Below are 24,290 nucleotides of genomic sequence, written 5' to 3'. Positions count from 1 at the left end.
TCAATGATCCTGATGATTGTGTCTGCAGGAAGTGTCTTTGCAAATCCTATCAGATCACATGGATGGGTGAAGGAGTGATTAAAGGCAGTGAGGAATTGACAGGGGTCAGGGGTGTGATAGGTGGCAGTCTCAGGATTGCAGGATACTGCAGATACAGTCAGGTAGGTGGGTTACCTCCAGGAAAGCTAGGAGGGGTAGGCAAGTACTGCAGGAATATCCAGTGGTTATCCCCAGCTCAAACAAGTGTACTGTTTTGGAAAATGTAGGGGGTAATAGACTTTCAGGGGAATATAGCACTGACTGCCAAGTTACTGCAACTGAGACTGGCTCTAACATAATGTAAGCTATATCCAGTTCCATGCAAACGATGGTGATAGGGGACACTCTAGTCAGGGGCACAGTCTGCCATATCTGCAGCTGACAGTGAGACATCAGAATGGGGTGGTGCCTTCCTGATGCTAGGGTCAAGGATGCCTTGGAGAGGGTGCAGAATATTCTCAAAGGGGAGAATAGCCAGTGGGAGGACATTGTACATTGGTACCAATGGCATAGGAAGGGGAAAGTATGGGGTCCTGATGAGCAGGGAGATTTGCTATTTCCACTCGGGAGGCATTAAACCAGTGAGGGAGTTGGGATAAACCTAAAGAGATAGTGAGAAAAGAGGTATGTCCGAGGCTGGTACTGTTCAGATTAGACTGTCAAGGCAGGCAGGAGCAAGCCACAGAATAAAGTGGGACGGACCAGTTACACTGAATTTATTTCAGTACAAGAGGCCTGACAGGTCAGGCAGATGGGCTCAGGGTATGGTTTTGAACATGGCACTGGGCTATTATAGCAATTACAGAGGCATCACTCAGGGATGGATAGGACTAGCAGCTTAATATTCCAGGGTGTAGATGCGATAGAAAGGGAGCAACAGTACAGGGGGAGTGGCGTCTTTGATTAGGGATAACATTACAGCTGGGCTTCGGGAGGATAGTCCTGGGAGTACATCCAGGCAAGTTACTTGGGTGGTACTGAGAAATAAGGAAGAGATGACCATCTTACTGGGATTGTATTATAGACTCTCTCCCAATAGTCAGCGGGGAATTGAGACACAATTTTACCAGGAGACCTCAGTTATCTGTAAGAATAATATGGATGCAATGATAAGGTGTTTTAACTTTACCAACATGGCCTCGGAGTGCAGTAGTGTTAAGGGCTTGGATGGAAAGGTATTTGTTCAGTGTGTACGAGAACATTTCAGATTCAGTTTGTAGGATGTACCTACTAGAGAAGGAACAAAACTTGACCTGTTTTCTTTATTCATTCACAGGATGAGGCTGTCACTGGCTCGTCCAGCATTTATTGCTTCGTTTAACTAGAGGGCAGTTAAGAATCAACCACGTTGCTATAGGTCTGGAGTCACATGCAGACCAGACCAGGTAAGGATGGCATTTTCCTTCCCTAAAGGCAGATGGGATTTCCCAACAATTGACAATGGATTCATTGTCGTCACAAAATTAATTTTTCCAGATATTTATTGAATTCACGTTCCAAAATCTGCCGTGATGGGATTCAAACCCACGTCACCAGAACGTTATCTGGTTCTCGGGATTAACAGTCTAGCGATAATTTCACTCCATCATCACTGCCACTTAGAAAATGAGGCAGGGTGAGTGACTGAGTTATCAGTGGGGCAGCACATCAGCACCAAAGATCTTGTGGCTTAGTGGTTAGCGCTGCTTCCTCAGCACCAGGGACCTGGGTTTGATTCCAGCCTCGGGCGACTCTGTGTTGGAGTTGGCACGTTCTCCCCAGTGTCTATGAGGGTTTCCTTCGGGTGTTCCAGTTTGCTCCCACAGTCCAAAGATGTGTAGGTTAATTGGATGAACCATGTTAAATTTCCCATAGTGTCCAGATGCAGTAGATGAGGTTTTGGGATATGCAGAGAAATCTCTGCCTGATGTGAAAAGATCCTTTTCGGGTCTTGGACAGAGGTCAGAGGGAGGTGTGGCCGCATGTTTTACATCTCCCGTGGCGGCAAGGGAGGTTAAAGGGTGTGGAGCATGGTTTGGTGGGAGGGGGTGGGCCTAACAAGGGTGTTGCTGAGGGAATGGTCTCTGTGGAACGCAGATAGGGGTGGAGAGGGAAATATGTCTGTGGTGGTGGGATCCGACTTTAGGCAGCAGAAATAACAGAGGTTAATGCACTGTATCTGGAGATTAGTGGGGTGGAAGGTGAAGATTGCAGGGTTATAATCTTATTGTGGTTGAAGTGGTGGGATAAAGGTGGAGGTGCAGGAAGTGGAGGGTATGCATTGGAGGGCATTGTTGATCAAGTGAGAGGGAAATTGTGGTCTTTGAAGCAGGAGGCCTTTCTGGGATGACCTGGGGTGGAATTGCTCCTCCTGGGAGCAGATATGGCAGAGGCAGAGGAATTAGGAGTACAGGACCACGCTTTTATACTTGAGGGAAATCAGGAGAGCAAAAAGAAGACATTCAATAGCTTCAGGCACTGGTTTAAGTCGAATCCAAAGAGATTAAACAAATATATCACAGACAAAAGATTAACTGGACCAGAGAATAGGACACCTTAAAGATCAACAAGGCTGTCTATGGAACCACAGGGAGTGGGAAAGATGTGCAAATATTTCATTTTTTTTTACTGGAGAAGGATATGGAAACTCGAGAGTTTGGAGAAATAAACAGAGATAACTTGAAAAGTCTCCATGTTACAGAGGAGGTGGTACTGGATGTCTTAAATGGCATCAAGGTTGATAAAGTCCTGGGACCTGATCACGTGTATCCCAGAACTTTCTGGAAATCTAGAAGTGGTTGTAAGGCCTCTCCTGAGATATTTGTATCGTTGATAGCGACAGGTGAGGTGCCATTATTTTAAAAAGGTGGTAAGGAGAGGCCATGGAACAAGAGAACAGTGAGCCTGAAGTCAGTGGCAGGCAAGTTGTTGGAAGGGATTCTGAGGGACAGGATATCCATCTATTTGGAAAGGTAAGGAATGATTAGGGAGAGTCAATGTGGCTTTGTACATGCACAATTGTGTCTCACTAACTTAACTGAATGTTTTGAAGTGACAAAGAAAATTGATGAAGCCAGGCGGTGAATGTTGTTTATGTGGACATTCAACCATGTTCCACAAAGCAGACTGGTTAGCAGGGTTAGATAACATGGAATGCAGGGAGAGCAAGCCATTTGGATACAAAACTGGCTTGAAGGTAGGAGACAGAGGGTGGTGATGGAGGGTTGCTTTGCGGACTGGAGGCCTGTGGGCAGCAGTGTGCTACAAGGATCGATATTGACTTGGATGTGAATGTGTAAGGTATGGTCAGTCGGTTTGCAGAAGGCACCAAAATTGGAGGTGTAGTGGACAGTGAAGAAGGTTAGTTCAGAATGCAACAGGATCTTGATCAGATGGGCCAATGGCGCAAGGAATGGCAGATGGAGTTCAATTTAGACCAATGTGAGCTGTTGGATTTCGGAAAGTCAAATCAGGGCAGGACCTGTACACTTAATGCTAAAGTCCTGGGGAGTGTTGCTGAACAAAGAGACGTTGGAGTGCAGGTTCATAGTTCCTTGAAAGTCGAGTCACAGGTAGGCGGGGTAGTGAATGCAGTGTTTGGTACACTCCCCGATATTGGTCAATGCATTGAATGCAGCTGTTGTGACGTCATATTGTAGTTGTGCAGGACATTGATTAATGCTCTTCTGGGATTCTGTTTTCAGTTCCAATCTCCCTGTTCTCGGAACGATGTTGTGAAACTTCAAAGGTTTCAGAAAATGTTTGCAAGGACTTTGCCAGGGTTGGACGGGTTTAGCTATTGGGAAATGCTGAATAGGCTGGGACTATTTTCCCTGGAAAGTTAGAGACTGAGAGGTGACCTTATAAATGTTTATAAAATCATGATGGACCTGGATAAGGTGAGCAGTCAGGGACTTTTTCCCAGGTTCTGTGGGTTCAGAACTAGAGAACACAGGCTTAAGATGAGAGGGAAAAGATTTAAAAGGGATCATTTTTCTCAATGAACAGAATTATCAGAATCTGGAACATTCCAACTGAAAAGGTGCTAGGATTTGAGTCCATAAGGAGTTTACAGGTTAACATTATGAAGTGGGTGATTGGGACTAAATCTGACAGTTCCTACAAAGAAATGAAGTGCAATTTGGATCAATCTGTGCTCCCTCTCAGGCCACAAAAGACCCTGAGCCTCCGGTTGCCTGCCACTTTAACACACGACCGTGTTCCCTGGCCACCATCTGTCTCATGCTTAGGTGCAGTGTTCCAGTGAAGCTTGATGCAAGCTGGCAGAACACTCCAGAACATACCAAATGGACCATATTTCAAGGACTGCAATTTCTCCTCTCATGTGGTCAACTCCAATGCCCTCCAGTGTATCTCCTCCACTTCCGACACCACTGCCCTTGAACCCCACCCCTCCAACCCTTAACTCACACACATTGTTTTATCACATTGCCTGCCATTACACACTACCCACGATTAACCATTAATTGTCTCCGTTGACAGCTATTCCCCACCGACATCACTCCACGATTGGAGCTGCCAAGGGCACAAACCTCTGGAATATCCTCCCTAACCCCCTCTGTCCTCCATTAAGATTGTTGGGCCTCTCCTGAGATATTTGTATCATTGATAGCGACAGGTGAGGTGCCATTATTTTTAAAAAGGTGGTAAGGAGAGGCCATGGAACAAGAGAAAAGTGAGCCTGAAGTCAGTGGCAGGTAAGTTGTTGGAAGGGATTCTAAAGGACAGGATATACGTGTATTTGGAAATGATTAGGGAGAGTTAAAGTGGCTTTGTTTGTGCAAAATCGTGTCTCACTAACTTGAGTGTGTTTTTTTTTGAAGAAGTGACAAATATGATTGATGATGGCAGCCTGTGAACGTTGTCTCCATGGGCATTGAACAAGGTTCCACAAAGGAGACTGGTGAGCAAGGTTAGATAACATGGAATGCTGGGAGTACGAGCCATTGATATACAAAACTGGCTTGAAGGTAGGAGACAGAGAGTGGTGATGTTGGGTTGCTTTGTGGACTGGAGGCCTGTGAGCAGCAGTGTGCTGCAGCAATGGATATTGGGGCCTTCAATAAATGACTTGGATGTGAATATATGAGATATGGTCAGAAGGCACTAAAATTGGAGGGGTAGTGGGCAGTGTAGAAAGTTAGTTCAGAATACAACAGGATCTTGATCAGATGGGCCATTGGAACGAAAAATGGCAGACTGAGTTCAATTTAGATAAATGTGAGCTATTGTATTTTGGAAAGCCAAATTAGGACAGGACTTATGCACTTAATGGTAAAGTCCTGGGGAGTGTTGCTGAACAAAGAGACCTTGGAGTTCAGGTTCATTGTTCCTTGAAAGTAGAGTCGCAGGTAGGCAGACTAGTGATGGTGGTGTATGGTATGCTTATATGTATTGGTCAATGCGTTGAATACGGAAGCTGGGACGTCATATTGTGGCTTCACAGGACATTGATTAAGCCATTTCAGGAATTCTGCTTTCAGTTCGAATATCCCTGATCTGGGAAGGATGTTATGAAACTTGAAAGGAGTCAGACAAGATTTGCAAAAACATTGCCAGGGTTGAAGGATTTGGGCTACAGGGAGAGACTGGGGCTATTTTCCCTGAAGAGTCAAAGACAGAGGTGACTTTATGGAGATTTATAAATCATGAGGGGCATGGATACGGTGAAGAGCCGGGGTCTCCCCCCCCCCCCCCCCCCCCCAGGTGAGGTGGGTCGAAAACAAGAGCACATGGGCTTAAGTTGAGAAGGCAAAGATTTAAAAGGGATCTGAGGGGCAACGTTTTCAAGCTGAGTGTGGTGTGTGTGTGGAATGAGCTGCCAGATGAAGAAGTGGAGACTGATACCATTACAACATTTGAAAGGCATCCATGAATGGGATGGGTTTTGAGGGATAGGGCCCAATAGCTGGCAAATGGGACACCAGTAGTTTAGGATTCCGAGTCGGCATGAAAGAATTGGACCGAAGGTCTGTTTCTGTGCTGTCCATCTCTATGACACTAATAAATTAAGATGTGTTCCTCTTTTGTGGAGAGCTAGCAGAAGCACAGATAATTGTCCTTGGAGCTGAGACGGTTAAGCAGTGATTTGGACCAGTGCAGATTTGTTTCCAAACAATTAATTTGCAGAGAGAGAGGAATTGTTAGCACGATCACAATTTTTCGTAACTACTTTCAGGTAACTGGCAATTAATGCAGAGTGAAAATGGGAACATTATTTCACTCAGTAAGTTCTGCGCACCTGGAATAGGCTGAACGGCAGCTGGACACAGATTCAGCAGGTGTTCTCAAGCAGATTTATAATTTTACTTTTTAAGGAGAGACTTAGTGGGCTTTGGGCAAGTGAGAGGGGAGTTGGGACAGATTTGCAGCATCTCCAGAGGGAGAGAGTACAGTCCCAATGGGCTGAATAGCCCCTAGCCCCTGTGCTCTGTGATACTGCCCCATTCACTGTGAATGATGAAACTCATCACAGGGCAGAGAGAGAGAGGATCCCACCACTTACCTCACAATGGGGCCCGGCTGATTGATCTCAAACAAGTACACTGTTTCGGAAAGCGTCGGAGGTCACACTCTCAGGGGCATATCGCACTGACAAGCAAGGTACTGGTACAGAGACTGGCTCCAATGTAATGTGAGGTATATGAGGTTCCTGGTGATCGATGGTGATAGGGGATTCTCTGGTATAGGGCACAGACTGCCGTTTCTGCAGCTGACAGTGAGACATCAGAATGGGTGGTACCTCCCTGGTGCCAGGGACAAGGATGTCTTGGAGAGGGAGCAGAGTATTCTCAAAAGGGAGTATGATCAGTGGGAGCTCATTGTACATTAGTACCAATGACATCGGAAGAGGAAAGGATGAGGTCCTGACGAGAGAATATAGCAAATTATCCTGGAGGATAAAAAGTAGGTCTTCGTGGGTAGTAATATCTGGATTACTCTTTGTGCCGCATGCTAGTGAGAGTAGGAATAGCAGGATAGAGCAGATGAATGTGTGGCTAAGGATCTGGTGCAGGGGAGAAGGATTGCCATGTTTGGATCATTGGAATCTCTGCTGGGGTAGAATTGACGTGCATAAGGATGGATTGTACCTGAATTGGAAGGTGTCTAATATCCAGGCAGGGAGATTTGCTGGTGCTACTCAGGAGGCATTAAACCAGTGAGGGAATGGGGGGTAAACCTAAAGAGATAGTGAGAGAAGAGGTATGTCTGAGGCTAGTACAGTTGAGAAGTTAGACAGTCAAGGCAGGCAAGGGCAAGGCACAGAACGAGGTGGGACAGAGCAGTTTCACTGCATTTATTTCAGTGCAAGAGGCCCGACAGGGAAGGCAGATGAGCTGAGGATATGGTTTTGAACATGGAACTGGGATATCATGGATATTACAGAAACGTGGCTCAGTGATGGATAGGACTGGCAGCTTAATGTTCTAGGGTATAGATGCAATGGGAAGGACAGAAAGGGGGACGAGAGGAGGCAGAATGGTATTTTGGATTAGGGATACCTTTATGGTTGTGCTCAGGGAGGATATTATTGGGAGTATTTCCAGTGAAGTTATTTGGATGGAACTGGGAAATAAGAAAGGGATGATCACCTTGTTGTGGTTGTCTGCTTGGGTTTCGTCTGGTTGCTCTGGTTTCCTCCGAAAGTCCAAAGATGTGTAGGATGGGTGGGTTCTCCACGCTGAATTGCCCATAGTGTTCAGGGATGTGCTGGCCAGGTGGATTGCTCATTGGAATTGCAACGTTATAGGGGTAGGGTAGAAGGCTCTGATGTTCAGTGTGGATGTGATGGGCTGAATGGCCCGCTTCCACGCTGTCTGGATTCTCTGATAATTCTACTAGCTTTAAAATAGTTTCAGAAAATAATAGACCAGATCTAATAGGTAGGGACAAATTGGACAATTTTGATGGCACAAGGTAAGAACTTGCAAAATTTGTTTGCGGCAGGTTATTTCCAGGGAAAGGGATGTCTGTAAAGGGGGAGCATAAGAACATAAGGAAGAGGAGCAGGAGGAAGCAATCTGGCCCCTCAAGCCTGCTCTGCCATTCAGTAAGACCAGGGCTGATCTTTTCATGGCCTCAGCTCCACTTTCCTGCTCTTACTTGTAACCCTTAATTGCTTTCCTGTTCAGAAATCTACCTTTTGCCTTAAAGTCATTCAAGATGAAAGCCTCAGCTGCTTTACTCAGCAGCAAATTCCACAGATTCACAACCCTTTAGCTGCAGAAGTTCCTCCTGAACTCAGTCCTAAATCTCTCCACATACACCAACCCTCTCAACTCCAGGCCCAAACTAGTGACCCTCATCTGCACTCCCTCCAGTGCCAGTACATCCTTGCAGAAGTAAGGAGACCACACCTGTACACAGTACTCCAGGTATGGCCTCACCAGCACCCTATGCATGTTTTTTAGAATAGGTGGCATCACGTTTGCAGCTTGCCAATCTGTCGGAACTGTCCCAGAGTCGAACAAATTTTAGTGAATAATCACAAGAGCATTTGCTATTTTCCCCCGCCATCTCTGGGATGCATTCTATCAGGGCCAGGAGACCCATCTACCTTTGGGCTCTTAGCTTTTTCAACAGTACCTCTTTACTGAGAATGATTGATTGTTTTGATGTCCACATCTGCCAATGCCTCCATAGGCCTGTGATAATGTGAGTACAGACACAGTATTTTCCTGTTAAGGCCAAGGCTGGTAGGTGTAGAGAATGCTGCATGACTAGAGAAATTGAGACTCTGGTCAAGAAAATGAAGGAGGGATATGGCAGGTATGGAGAGCTGTGTTTGTGTGACTCCCTAGAGGAGTATACTCTCGGGAAACCAGGAGAGCAAAAAGAGGACATGAGATAGCTTGGGAAATTGATTTCAGGAGAATCCAAAGAGATTCGACAAATATACAATGGACAAAAGAGAAACCAGGCAGAGAATAGCAACCCTCAAAAATCAGTAAGGCTGTCTATGGAACCGCAGGCTGTGGGAGAGATTCTGTCAGTATTTCACATCAGTTTTTACTGAAAAATGATATGGAAGCTAGAGAGTTTAGAGAAATAAATAGTGATAACTTGGCAATTGTTCATATTATAGTGGAGGAGGTACTGGATGTCTTAAAAAGCAGAAAAGTGGATAAATCCCAGGAATCTGAGCAGGTGTATCCCAGAACTTTGTGGGAAGCCAGGGAAGTGATTGCTGGGCCCCTCGCTGAGATATTTGTATCATCGATTTCCACAGACAAGCTGCTGGAAGATGGGTGCCATTATTTGAGAAAGTTAAAAAGCACACACCAGGTTATAGTCAAACAGGTTTAATTGGAAGTGTGCTTCCGATTAAACCGTTTGGACTATAACCTGGTGTTGTGTGATTTCTAACTTTGTACACCCCAGTCCAACACCGGCATCTCCAAATCATTATTTGAGAAAGGTAGTAAGGAAAAGCCAGGGAACTATAGACCGGTGAGCCTGAAGTCAGTGGCAGGCAAGTTGTTGGAAGGGATTCTCAGGGACAGAATTTACATGTCATTGGAAAGGCAAGAAAAGATTAGGGATAGTCAGCATGGCTTTGTGCATGGAAGTCATTAACTTGGACTTGAGAAAGACACAAGGCTCCACGTAATAGACTGGTTAGAAAGTTCAACACCATAGAATACAGGCGGAACTAGCTATTTGGATACAAAATTGGCTGGAAGATCAAAGAGTCATAGATGTACAACACAGAAGCAGAGACCCTTCGGTCCAACCAGTACATGCTGACCAGATATCCCAACGCAATGTAGTCCCACCTGCCTGCACCTGGCCCATATCCTTCCTATTCATATACCCATCAAGATGCCTTATAAATGTTGCATTCGTCCAGCCTCCACCACTTCCTCTCGCAGCTCATTCCATACACGTACCACCCTCTGTGAAAACGTTGCCCCACAAGTCTCTTTAAAGTCTTTCCCCTCTCACCCTAAACCTATGCCCTCTAGTGCTGGGATCCACCACCCCAGGGAAGAGACTTTGTCTATTTATCCTATCCATGCCCCTCATGATTTTATATACCTCTATAAGCTCACCTCTCAGCTTCCGACGCTCCAGGGAAAATAGCCCCAGTCTATTCAAAATCTATTCAACCCCCAGCTGAGCTCAAATCCTCCAATCCTGGTAACTTTCTTGTAAATCTTTTCTGAACCCTTTCAAGTTTCACAACATCCTTCCAATGGGAAGGAGACCAGATTTGTACGCAATATTCCAATAGTGACCTCACCAATGCCCTGTACAGCCACAACATGACCTCCCAACTCCTGTACTTAATGTTCTAACCATATGCCGCCTTCACTATCCTATCTACCTGCGGCTCCACTTTCAAGGAGCTATGAACCTGCATTCCAAGGTCTCTTTGTTCAGTAACACTCCTCAGGACCTTTCCATTAAGTGTATAAGTCCTGCTAAGATTTGATTTCCCCAAATGCCACTCCTCAGCCCATTCACTCATCTGATCAAGATCCCGTTGTACTCTGACGTAATTGTTTTCACTGTCCACTACACCTCCAACTTTGGTGTCATCTCACTAACTATGCCTGCTATGTTCACATCCAAGTCATTCATATAAATGACGAAAAATAGTGGATCCAGCACCGACCCTTGTGGCACTCCACTGGTCACAGGCCTCCAGTCTGAAAATCAACCTTCCACCACCACTCTGTCTTCTGCCTTTGAGCGAGTTCTGGATCCCAATTGGCTAGTTCTCCCTGTATTCCATGAGCTCTAACGTTGCTGAGCAGTCAGTGTCTTGGTGGAGGGTGCTTTTAGAACTGGAAGCCTGTGGTGAGCAAAATGCTGTCAGACTGGGTGCTGGGTCCACTGCTTTTTGTCATTTATATCAATAATTTCCATGTGAATATAGGAGCTATGGTTAGTAGGTTTACAATAGACACCAAAATTGGAGGTGCAGTGGACAGTAAAGTTACCTCAGAGTACAATGAGACTCCGATCAAATGGGCTGAGGAGTGGCAGATGAAGTTTAATTTTGATAAATGTGAGGTTCTGTATTTTGGAAAAGCAAATCAGGGCCGGACTTCTACATTTAATGGGAAGGTCCTGGGCAGTGTTGCTGAACTAAGAGATCTTGGAGTGCAGGTTCACAGTTCCTTGAAAGTGGAATCATAGATAGCTGGGTAGTGAAGAAGGTGTTTAGTATTCTTGCCTTTATCGGTCAGTGCATTGAGTACAGGAGTTGTGACGTCATTTTGCGGCTGTACAGGACATTGATTCAGTCACTTCTGGAATTCTGCTTTCAGTCCTGGTCTCCCCACTATCGGAATGATATTGGGAAACTTGAAAGGATTCAGAAAAGATGTGTAAAGATGTTTCCAGGGTTGAGGGATTGAGCTATAGGGAGAGGCTGAATAGGCTGAGGCTGTTTTCACTGGAGAATCGGATGCTGAGGGGTGACCATAGAGGTTGATAAAATCGTGAGGTGCATGGATAAGGTAAACAACTAGGGTTTTATTCCTGTTTCGGTGAGTCCAAAACTAGAAAGCACAGGCGTGAGGGAAAAGATTGAAAAGGGATATTAGGGGCAAAGTTTCAAGCTGAACGTGATACGTGTATGGAATAAGCTGCCAGAGAAAGTGTGGAGCCTGGTACAGTTACAACATTTAAAAGGCATCTCATTGGATATGTGATTGGGAAAGGTTTAGAAGGTTATGGGCCAAGTGCTGGCATATGGGACGAGATTAATTTAGGATATCTGGTCGGCATGGACAATTTGGACTGAAGGGTTTGTTTCTGTGTTGTACATCTCTACGACACTAATAAAATAAAATTAAGGTAGGTTTCTCTTTTATGGAGAGTTAGCAGAAGGTCAGACAATTCTCCTTGGAGCTGAGAAGGATAAGCAGTGATTTCGACCAGGAGTTGATTTGTTTCCAGGATATTTCATTTATAGAGAGACAGAGTGAGAGATTTTTAACGTCACAATTTTTAGTAACTATTTTCAGTAACTGGCAAATAATGCAGGTTAAAAATGTGAAGATTATTTTACTCACTAAGTTCTGAGCATCTGGAACAGTTTGAAAGACAGCTGAATACAGATTCAGTAGCTATTGTCAAAACAAATTTGAAATTTAACTTTTTAAGGAAGGATTTGGAAGGCTATGTACAAATGGGAAGTGAGTTGGAACTGACTGGTACCATCTCCAGAGGGAGAGAGTACAGCCCCAATAGGCTGAATAGCTCCCAGCCCCTGTGCTCTGTGATACTGCCTCATTCACTGTGAATGATGAAGCTCATCACAGGGCAGAGCTGTAGATATGTACAGCATGAAAATACACCCTTCGGTTAAACTGGTCCATGTTGACCAGATATCCCAACCGAATGTAAGTCCCATTTGCCAACACTTGGCACATATCACTGTACACCCCTCCTATTCGTATACCCATCCAGATGCCAAATGGTATAATTGTACCAACATCCTCCACTTCCCGACAGAAGATTTCATACACGCACCAACCTCGGTGGGAAAAAAAATTGCCCCTCTGATCCATTTTAAATTCTTCCCCTTTCATGTTAAATCTATGCCCTCTCGCTCTGGACTCCCCCACTCCAGGGAAACGACCTTGTCTATTTATCCTACCCATGCCCCTCCTGATTTTATAAACCTCTATGAGGTGACCCCTCAGCCTCTGATGCACCTGGGAGGATCCCACCACTCAGGTCACAATGGGGCCTGGCTGATTGACACAGCTTCAGACCAATAGGAGAGTTGGCGTGATCCTCCAGCCAATGGGAGTGAATGAGGGGTGGGTCCAGCAGGCCAACACATGGCCATCAGCCTTGCAGGCGCAGTGTCACTGTGAGGGGGGACTCAGTGAGTGTGAAGGGAGTGGGAGAGACAGCAGAGACTGGGAGAGAGGTGGAGTTAGTGTGGACTGGGAGGGTTGATAAACACTGTTTCAGTCTGCTGGACCTGAATTAGATACTCCGGATAAATTGAAAGAACTGTGGATGCTGTAAATCACACACAACAACTGAAAGTACTGGAAAAGCTCAGCAGATCTGGCAGCATCTGTGAAGTGAAATCGGTTCGCATTTTGGATTCGGTGACACATCCTCAGGAACTGATGCTACTGAGAAAGAAATGTTGTTTTTTTATGCAGAAGGAAGGTGTTAAGGAGTAAATGATAGGGGGGGATAGAGTCCAAAGAGAGAGATAAGAGCAGTTGGACAAAAGAGTAGATAACGATTTGGCTGGGGCGCGGGGGGGGGGGAGGGTGAATAGCTGTTTATGGGGACTGTTAGTGGCTAACCATAGGTAGTGCGTAATGCCAGGCTATGTAATAACAAGGCCTGGTGTGTGGGGTAAGGGGCAAAGACACTAGGACGTGGGAGAGTTCAGGACCTAAAATTATTGAATTTGATGTTGAAGCCAGAGGATGGCAGGGTCCCCGACTGGGAGATGAGGTGTTGTTCTTCCAGCTTGTGTTAAAGTGTGGCGCTGGAAAAGCACAGCAGGTCAGGCAGCATCCAAGGAGCAGGAGAATTGACATATTGGGCATGTAAGCACTTCATCAGAAATGTGGGAGTTGGGGGAAGAGGGCTGAGAGATAAATAGGGAGAGGTGTTTGGGATTGGGGGAAGGGAGCTACGATGAGACTAGGTAGATGTAGACGGGGTAGTGGTGAGAGGGTGGAATGGATAATTGGGAAGGAAGATGGACAGGTGGGACAGTTCAGGAGGCCAGTGCCAAGTTGGAGGGTTAAATCTGTGATAAGGTGGGGGAGAGGCGATGAGGAAACCTTGATGCCGTGTGGTTGAAAGGTTCCAAGGTAGAAGATGAGGTGTTCTTCCTCCAGGCGTCGGGTGGCTTGGATTTGGGGGTGGAGGACACCCAGGACTTGCATGTCCTTGGCAGCGTGGCGGTGGTGGGGATGCAGCCGAAGTGGTCGGCCACAAGGCGGTGGGGTTGGTTGGTGCATGTGTCCCAGAAATATTCCCTGAAATATTCCACAAGTTGGCGTCCTGACTCCCCAGTGTAGAGGAGACCACATTGAGGGCAAAGGACACAATAGTTGACGTGTTTGGGTGGGCAGGGAATTCTCTGCTGGATGTGGGAGGATCCTTTGGTGCCTTGGATGGAGGTAATGGGGAGGTGTGGGCACAGGTTTTACATTACTTGCAGTGGCAAGCGAAGGTGCTGCGAGTGGAGGATGGGTTGGTGGGGAGCGTGGACCTAACGAGGAAGTCACAGAGGGAATGGTCTCTGTGGAATGCTGAAAGGGGAGGGGAGGGAAACATATCTCTGGTGGGGTCTGATTGTAGGTGGTGGAAATGGCAGAGGATGATGTGTTGTATCTGGGTGGAAGGTGAGGAGTGGGGGGATCCCATCCTTGGGGTTGGAAGGGTGGGGTTCAAAGGCAGTGGTGTGAGAAGCGGAGGAGAAAAACTGGAGGACATTGTTGACCACATGGGAGGGGAAATTGCAGTCCTTGAAATAGGAGAACATTTGGTATGTTCTGGAGTGTTCTGCCAGCTTGTATCAAGCTTCACTGGAACACTGCAGTAAGCATGAGACAGAGATGTTGGACAGGGAACAGTCTTGTGTGTTAAAGTGACGGGCAACTTGAAGCTCCGGGACCTTTTTGCAGCCACAATATAACTCATCAGTCACCATTTCCACCACAGCCACTCAGATGCTACCAGGTTCCTGTCTCCTCCACTAACAGCTTTCCACTCTCCCACCAGATCGTTATTCATTCCTTTGTCTTCCCAAATGTTCCTGTCTCTCTTTGCACTCTGTCCCCACCTATTATTTACTCTTTAACCCCTATCTCCTGTAGTACAAAGATGTGCAGGTTCAGTGAATTGGCCCAGCTAAATTTCCCGTAGTGTTCAGGGATGTGCAGGGGAAATGGAGAGTAATAGGGAGGGGAATGGGTCTGGGTGAGATGAACTTCGGAGGGTGGGTGTGTAATTGTTGGGCCGAAGAGCCCGTTTCTACGCTATAGGGATTCTACTTTTCCCAGCTGTCTTCGGTTCTGATGAAAGGTCACAGAACCCGTGATGACCCTTGGTGTTTGCAGGAGGCGGAAAGGGGAGAGTGGCAGCAGAAACCGGATGAGATGTATCAGTGTAGACTGGGAGGATTTAGTTACACTCTGTGCAGGTCGTTAATCTGAATTAGAAACTCTTGGTCCCACGTTTGCAGCAAAGGGGAAAACAGCTGTGGGCCTCAGGCAGTTAGAGGTCCTGGGTTATGGCCGCCATCTTTGTTTGGGGCAAGGTACAGCAAGGCGCATGCACATGTCCTCTTTTGTGGGGGGGCAGGGTGATTTCAAGAGGAGTGTTTTCACATCAAACACATACCAAGAGAAGTGCTCGCCTTCACTATACACCTTGCACTGACTGTGAGCTTTGTTTTGCGAATTCATTTTATAGGATATTAATTGAGAATAATTGAGACTGGGATCTCAAAAACAAGTTTCTACAGTCAGCGGAGTCAGCAGGATCTGAATATCATTGGCATTTAACTGTGGAACGAGAAAGGTTTGTCTGTTCAGTCTGGGAAATATCACCAATAGTTTTGTCAAGCAAAAAGCAGAAAGATGTTCAAGTTCATGGTCAAATCACCCTTTGGGTATGTGTTCAATTCTTGGCGCTGCAGCTGTGGCAGGAGGTATTGGCCTGAGAGAGAGCACAGATTTATCCAAATGCCAGATTTAGTCCCAGTCACCCACTTCATGATGTTAACCTGTAAACTCCCTACTTCCAATTCCCTGCAAGCTTCTCATTGAATTTCCTTGTGGACTCAAATTCCAGCAACATTTCAGGTGGAACATTCCAGATTCTGACAACTGTCTGTTCATCCAGAAACTGCTGAAGTCCATGTTGACTCTGGGGTTACAAAGGGCTGAACTGAAAGATGAGATGCTGTTCCTGAGCTCCCATTGAGATGCATTAGAACAGTACAGGAGGCTGAGGGCAGTGTAGTTGTGAGCAGACAGTGAAAATGACAAGGCTGTACTGAGAGTGCTGCTTGGCTCAATGAGAGTGTTTTGGAGTTGGGTGTAAACAGAGTGAGGTGAGACAGGGAGAAGGTGAAGCTGAAACTCAAGTTTAGTTCAGGCCATTCAGTAATTCACGTGGTACCAATGGGAACAGCGAATTTCTCAGTGATACCTGCGGAGTATTTAAGTTTTTAAAGTATGACATATCTGCTGAAGTAAAGATTTTTTTTATTATAATGTACATGTTTGAAGTGAAGGAAGGTTGCTCACTCAGTTAACTTTTCTTAATGGGAGTAACGAGATGAATGTAGAGAGATGTTGTGATAGGGCACCTCAGACCCGTGGTGTGGTCCTCTTGTACAATGTGGGAAATAAGGGACGCTTCCAGTGTGCCTGACGGCTATGTGTGCTGCAAGTGTGTCCATCTGCAGTTACCGGGAAACTGGTTTTCAGACCTGGAGCTGTGAGTGGACTCACTGTGGAGCATCTGAGAATGTTATGGACAGCATGTTTAGTGAGTTAGTCACACTGCAGGTGAGGGCTACACAGGCAGAAAGGGAATGGGTGACCATCAGATCAAGGAAAAGGCTCAGGAAGGGAATGCAGGAGTCCCCAGTGGTCATCCCCTTCTCATACAGATACTGTATCCCGCTTGGGATTCTGTAAGGGCGGGAATGGGTGGGGTAGCTTCTCGGGAAATCAGCACCAGCTAGGGTCATGCCACCACAGAGAGCTCCGCTGCAAAGAGCGGGAGGAAAGAGAGGAAACACGGCTATAGTGACAGGGGATTCAATGCTCAGGGTTAGGGCGGGCACTGCTGTGACCACAGACATGAATCCAGGATGGTATGTTACCTCCATAAAGCTAGGATCCGCAATATCATGGAGCGGCTGCAGGACTTTCTGGAGCTGGAGGTTAAATAGCCCGTGGTGGTGGAACACACAGATACCAACGACATCGCTAAACAGAGGGATGAGGGCTTGAAAGCTAGATATAGGGAGAGCAGAGATGAATTAAAATGTAGCTCCTGAAATGTAATAATGTCAGACTTACTCCCAGTGCCATGTGCTCGTGAGAGCAGGAATAAGAGGGTAGATCAGCTGGATGTGTGGCTGGGGAAATGGTGTACCAGAGAAAGGTTTAGATTTTTCAGGCACTGGGACTGTTTCTGGGTGGGTCCTATACCAGCCTGACCGGTTACCCCTGGGCAGAGCTGAGACAAATCTGATGGGGGCTTTTGCAGTTCCATTGGTGAGGTTTTAACTAGTCTGGCAGGGGGTTGGGAACTAAAGTGTCGGCTTAGATGGGTCAGATTCAGGTCAGGGAATGGGAGGTAGAATATTAGTGATGTAGTCAGCAGCTCAGAAAGCCAAAGAAAAGGAGGATTAAACGAGGATTGAGTCCCTCTTCAGCCATCAGTCCTACCATCTCAGAAATGTGAGTCAACAAAATATGGAACTGTATACATGTCGATGACTTTGTGCTTCACCAAAATGGTGGAAATCTGCAATAAGAACATAAATTGCTGGACATCCTCAGCAAGTCTGTCAGCATCTGAAATGGTGACAGATGCAGGAAACATTGCAGCCTTGAAGAAGTGTTTAGATGATCACACCAAGGTGTTACACGGAGTGCCAGAACGTGGGACTAGAATAAGTAGGCGCTTGATGACCAGCATGGATACGATGGGGCTGGAAAATTGATGTTTCGGGTCAGGACTATTCATCCGGTCTGAAAAAGTGTCCTGACCCAAAACATCAACTTTCCTGCCCCTCTGATGCTGCCTGACCTGCTGCACTTCCCCAGATCAACATTGTATAAACTCTGACTTCCAGCATCTGCAGCCCTTAACTATCTACACATCCCAGGAGTCAGGCTGATGGCCCACGTTTACTCTCTCTTAATAACCAGGATAGCTCTCCTTTGGAAAGGGGAACAAAGGTACACGCAGTACTCCAGGTGTGGTCTCACCAAGGCCCTTCCAGAAAGGGATCCCTTCTCCGGTACTCGAATCCTCTCACTAGGAAGGTCGCACATCATTTACATTCTCCACTGCTTCCCACTCCTGCCTGCTTCTGAAAAGAGGGAATCTCAGAGAAACACGGAATAAAATGGGTTCAGAGTCTCTGGTATAAAACTGTTGAACACAATGCCCCCATCTTCTCCATACCGGTCATCAAGCGCATGTACCTGGTGTAATCATCTGAACACTTCTTCAAGGCTGCAATGTTTCCTGCATCTGTCACCATTTCAGATGCTGCCAGACCTGCTGAGGATCTCCAGCACTTTTTGTTTTCTCTGTTGTAGAGTACTGAAAGGGGGAATTTGTAGTTGAGAAATTCACATTGAATTTCATGTTCAGTTTTGATAGTTACTGGATCCGTGCCGATCTGGATATCATTGGCCTTTTCATCTGGAAGGAAATGTGTGCATTCTGCCTGTGGACGAATATTTCAAATGTCAGCGTGACTGGAAAAAGTACTGAGACAGCGAAGTCCATGTTAGCGTGGGGACTGTGGAGAGAAATTTCATTTGGTTTTTGAAAGTCTAAAAAATCATGGCACATTTCCCAGGAACAGTTAAGCCACAGATTGGTTTTGTATGAGGGCAATTTACCATGAAACCAGAAGACAAAAGGATTCCTGCATCATGGAAAAAGCTGTGAAAATGGGATTGTTGTAACGGAGTGAATTATCGATCATGGATTGTAATCCATTGACGTTGTCACGTCGGTTCCAGCACCGTGGGGAAACACGGGAAATGTGATGGATGCAGTGTAGGTTTTAGTTCTTAAACTGGAAAGGTGCCGAAGAAATTTACAAGGATGATGCCAGGTCTCAGGGGTCTGAGTTACAGGGAGAGGTTGGACAAGCGAGGACTTTTTTGTTTATAGCAGAGGAAACCGAGGGGGAATATATTAAAGAAGTGTATAAGATCATGAGAGGCCTGGGTAAGGTGAATGCACTCAGTCTTTTTCCCAGGGAACTAAGGACTGGAGGGTATCAGTTTAAGGTTAGAGGAGAAAGACTAAAAGGGAAGCTGAGGGGCAACTGTTCTACACAGAGGGTGGTATGTATATGGAATGAACTGCCAGTGGAAGTGGTTGAGGCGGGTCTGTTAACAACATCTAAAGGGCATTTGGACAAATACATGGACAGGAAAGTTTCAGAAGCAGATGAGCCAAGTGCATGGAAATAGGGTTAGCGTGGATGGACATTCTGGTCAGTATGGGCCAGTTTGGGCCAAAGGGCCTGTCTCTGCTGTAGGATTCTATGACTAAGTGCATTTGCTATTTCTTCCCCTAACTCTGTTGGTATCTTGGGATGTATTCCATCAGGGCAAAGAGACTTGTCTACCTTTAGCTCCATTAGCTTGCCCAGCTCTAACTCTTTCATGATAACTGTTGTTTCTAGGTCCTCACCTTCCTCAGTCTCCTTATCAATTACTGGCATGGTCTTCGTATCCTCCACTGTGAAGACTGACTGCTGTGTCCTCATATTCCTGAACCCTGCTGGATAGCAATAACTAGGCACAGATTCTGAGAGGTCTTCTTGGAGTCTTTATTGATGAAACATGGCAGTTACCTGGATAGTGTACATGCAGAACACCTCCAGGCAGCATCAGGTAACTCCCCGCCTATCCGATGTGCCGCTCCCATTCTTATACCTTTGTGGTTTGTGGTTTTGAATGGACGCTGTCTCTCAGTATTGTCTCCACTGCAATGGCAGTTAAAAAGTCTAGTTCAGCTCAGCACTTTGTGGTTAAACCACACTCCCCTCCCCCCACGCCCCCGTGGCTCAGTCAGGTATCTGACAGGCACTTCAGTTTCAGTGGGACTGTCTGTCGGGATTCTGATGTGGAGGAGCCGGGGTTGAGATGGGATCAACAAAGTTAAAAAAACACACATTACCAGGTTATAGTCCAACAGGTTTATTTGGAAATACAAGTTTTTGGAGTGTGCTGTGATTTTTAACTTGATCAGGATTATCTCTATGGTAACAGTTAAGTGCTTCAACAATTACAAAGGCCATATGTTCCCCACAAAATAGGTTCCCCTCCAGCAGTGTAAACTGCTATTCTGTCCCTGGGAATAGCTACTCATTACATTTTATCCCTGATCCCATCAAGCTTTCTGTTGATCTTTGAAGTTTTTCTAATCTCCTGGTTTCTCCTTGGTCTTTGCTAATTTGTATGCCTTCTATTTCAATTTGACAGACTCCATTATTTCCTTAGCCACCCATGGCAGATTACTCCTTTTCCGACAGTCCTTCCTTTTCACTGATATATGTTTTTACTGAGCACTTTGAAAAATTGCTTTGATATTCCTCCACTGTCTGTCAACTGTCCCACCGTAAAGTCTTTGCTTCCAGTCTACATTAGCCAACTCCTGCCTCATCCTATTGTTGTCTCCTTTGTTTAAGCACAGGATTTTGGGATTGGATTTAATCTTCCCGTTTTCCATCTGTGTTCTAAATTCAACCAGACTTCTCAAGTCTTTTTTCAGATTACGTGGGGAGGCGGTGTTTTGGGTTTCATTGCCAAAGACCTTGGCTTTGTAGTAAAGTATAGGATAGATATTCCCAACAGAGTATTCTGGACGCTGTGAATGTCCTACACAGTCGAACACCATAAATCACTGTCTCCCCTCAGTTTAAAATTGCAAAATCATTATCTCCTACTCGCTTCCTCACTATCTAAGTTTGGAACGCTAATCCACCTGAGTATCCTGCATTTTCTGAAGGTGGTGAGTTTTGGATTCAGCTTTCCACTTATTACCGTAAGAAGATAAGCACTGGGCACAGGAGAGGCAATCAGCCCTTCGAACCATCTCCACCATTTAATACGGTGATGATTGAGCTCACCTTGCTCTCAGCTGGATTTTCCTGCCTGCGCTCTCTCACCTTTCAACTCATTGCAATTTAAACATCTGTATCTTTTCATTAAGTTTGCTCATTGCCCTGGTATCCAATGCATTTTGAATAGGGAATTCCACAGATTCAGAACACATTGAGAAGGTACATTCTTCTTCATGAGAATAGAATAGAATTCCTATAGTGCAGAAACAGGGTATTCATCCATCGAGTCCACGCCAACCCTATAGTGAGCATCCCATTCAGACCCATCCATTCCCTGTAACCCTGCATTTCCTGTTGTTAATTGTCTAACTGGCACATGCGTGGACCCTGTGGGCAATTTACGATGGCCAAACCATCAAACTTGCACATCTTTGGACTGTGGAAAGAAACCGGAACACCCAGAGTAAATCCACGCAGACATAGGGAGAATGTGTAAACTCCACACAGTTGCCTAAGGCTGGAATCAAACCCGGGTCTCTGACGCTGTGAGGCAGCAGTGCTAGCCACTGAGCCACCTCTCTTAAAATTTGCTGCCCCTTATTAACCTCCCCACCCCGCAATTGGCTGAATGTATATTCCTTACATCAGAAATCGAATTTTCTAAGCGGATGTCTCAGTAAAACCCAGTGACAGCCCACATGTCCTGTGTGTCTGAATGGGGATCGGATACACAACACCCTCCACCCCACACTTTTCATTCACTTTCCAGCAACAGGTCTCCAGAGGCTTCATGGGGACTATAACTCCCACAGTCCCTGAGGCAGGGATCACACGTGTGCAGGGAAACCTGGTACTGTACATGTACAGAATGTGGATGGGTTTTGGAGCATGTGTTTTGGGTAACCAGCAGAAAGCATTCACACTGTGATTGGGTGGAGAAGGCGCACATCTGCTTATAGTATTGATCAGTTGTGGGGGATCAAAGTGCCATCACACTCACGTGGAACCAAGTTCCATCCCCAACTTATTGTAATGCTGGGAATCGACCAATGGGAAACAAAGAAGGATGTGACCCATTCTCCCAGCCTGAAGGTTTCTCTTCTGTCCAGGATCTGCCACCTCCCTTTTTGTTTCCTTTTGTTTCATTCTGCTGTTACATTATTGACTTGCAGCAACTGAAGGGAAAGGAAGTGAACCCAGAAAGGGTGCAGAGTCTAACCAGGGACGGGAAGTCGTGGCATAGATCTGTTTGTCAACAACTCCATGAGAATGGGGAGGGTGCACATTAGGGATAGTGGAGTCAGAATGGTGGGAGAGAGTAAGTGGGCTGGAGGGTTACAGCTTTGGGGGAAGGAAGGGGAAAAATATTCCAGAGAAATTCGAATTATCTGTTCTGAATTTCTAATCTGTACATATTACTTTATACAGGGTGCGAGATGGTGAAGATTTGCAGACTGAAATCTCAAAATCATGTGCAGATTGTGATTAAGTTTAACAACATTTGAAGAACCAAAGATAGAGAATCACTCAGCCAAAGTCCTGCAACACTCTCCCTCCCAGCATTGTCGGTCTCTCTGCACCAAATGGGCTGCGAATGGTTCAAGACAGCAGCTCACTACCGTGTTCTCAAGGGTAACTAGAGATGGGGAATAAATGCTGGCTGAGTCAGTGATGCCCATATCCCGGAAATGTTTTCTATCTCTAGTTGCTGAACCCCGGTTGATGTTACTGCAGGATGATGAGGGGTGCTGAATGCATCCTCCAGGAGGCAGCACCGTCACATTACCCCTGCCTACACCCACACCTTAACACAGCAACATCACTGGAACAAAAGGCAGTGAAACCAAAGGAGGACTTAGATATAGTTCTTCGAGGTAAAGTCATGAAAGGGGATTGAAACAGAGCAGGAACAGGAGGCTGGGCTGGATGGTCAGCTGTTTCCCATTGAATGGTGGAGCAGGATTGAAAGGCTGAATGGCCTCCTCCTGCTGCTATCTCCCAGATATGTATATAGTCATGGAGCCTGGGTAGGAAGAAGTAGGCAGGGATTCTCCAGGAGATTGCAATTCCACATCAGTTTTTAGTGAGGGATGGTTTGATGGATTTTATTGAACATTTATCTTTAACGCAAGGTTTGTACATTTTGACTTTAAAATGTTGTAAAAGTTGTTTGCACAGCAAATAAAATTAAAGAAAATACATTGAACTGTCTGAATATAACAGTTTTAAAGCTTTCAACCTCCTGTAAAACAAAATCCTGTCTAGTCCCGGACACCATCACTTTCCAGTTACTGAAACTCCAGGGAAATATTGCCTCCCTGTCTGAGGTTTGATTTAACAGCATTTCAGTTCTCGTTCAGTGAGCTGTGAAGCGTTCTTTTTCCCCCATTTCTCCGACCCAGAAATGTGATCACAGCAACCTTCCCACCATCAAAATTATCATTACGCCATTTTGCTTTTGGCTAACATATAATCACCAGCAGTGCAAAAGTGAGGACCGCAGATGCTGGAAACCAGAGCCTAGATGAGAGTGGTGCTGGAAAAGGGCTTTTGCCAAAACATTGATTTTCTGGCTCCTCGGATCCTGCCTGACCTGCTGTGCTTTTCCAGCACCACTCTAATCTAGACATATAATCACCAGCAGTAAACCATTTGTGTTACCAATTGAATATTTATAAACAAATCCCATTACGGGCCAAGCAAACCATTACAAGTGACAGAATGAGAAGGGACAAAGTCAAGGTAGAGTTGTGGGGAGGGGGGCAATGGTGGAGATAAAGCACTATACCTCGTGCGATGCCCACCTCTAAAGGCATCGAGAGCACTGATGCACACCACATGCTCCTTCTCCAAGGGCACCCTGCTGTGTAGCCTTTATCCTCAATCATAGAATAAAATCCCTACAGTGTGGAAGGAGAGCATTTGCCCTTCAAACCCCACCGACCATCTGAAGAACATCATGCCCAGAGCACTCCTTCACTGTAACACTGCATTTCCCATGGCTGATCCATCTAGTCTGCACAATCCTGTATACTGTGGACAATTTAGCACGACTGATCCACCTGACCTGCACATCTTTGGACTGTGGGAGGAAACCAGAGCAGCTGGAGAGGAAACACACTATCATGGGGAGAATGTGGGAACTCCACACAGGCTGTTGGCCAAGGCTGGACTCCAAGGCTGTGAAGCAGCCGTGCTACAATCACAATTTAAATCAAAACAGATGATCCCTGCTCCTTGTCACATTGCTGTTTGTGGAGACTTACTGCCCAGAGAGGCATCCTGAGGTTCAGAAAGTGGCAATGTAAGTTCAGTCAACTCCAGCCCAGTTAATGTGGTTAACAACAACAACATCAATACTCCAGCATTGTCATCATGTACAAGGTCTGACTCTGATGGACAGTAACATCAAAATGAGAATCCTGCAGTCCACACGGTGTAGGTGTATGACCACTTCCCTGTGAGCACTCAC

At 45.9% G+C, this 24,290-nt stretch overlaps 2 long non-coding RNA genes across 2 annotated transcripts in view; both read left to right on the top strand.

Moving 5' to 3' along the window:
* Positions 1–24,290, top strand: part of LOC148136345 (uncharacterized) — a 90,019-nt gene that overhangs the window by 16,616 nt on the left and 49,113 nt on the right. The window lies entirely within an intron of this gene.
* On the top strand, positions 1,315–22,339 carry LOC148136346 (uncharacterized). The gene is made up of 3 exons (XR_015754660.1): positions 1,315–1,424; positions 19,436–19,646; positions 22,247–22,339. It is a non-coding gene; the product is annotated as an uncharacterized LOC148136346 (long non-coding RNA).

This window comes from Chiloscyllium plagiosum, unplaced genomic scaffold (genome assembly GCF_037043375.1).
Source record: "Chiloscyllium plagiosum isolate Xiang-an unplaced genomic scaffold, Cpla_swu_hap1 HiC_scaffold_46, whole genome shotgun sequence".
NCBI lineage: Eukaryota > Metazoa > Chordata > Chondrichthyes > Orectolobiformes > Hemiscylliidae > Chiloscyllium > Chiloscyllium plagiosum.
Note: the sequence above shows the minus strand (reverse complement) of the source record. Positions and strands in the feature narration are given on the sequence as shown.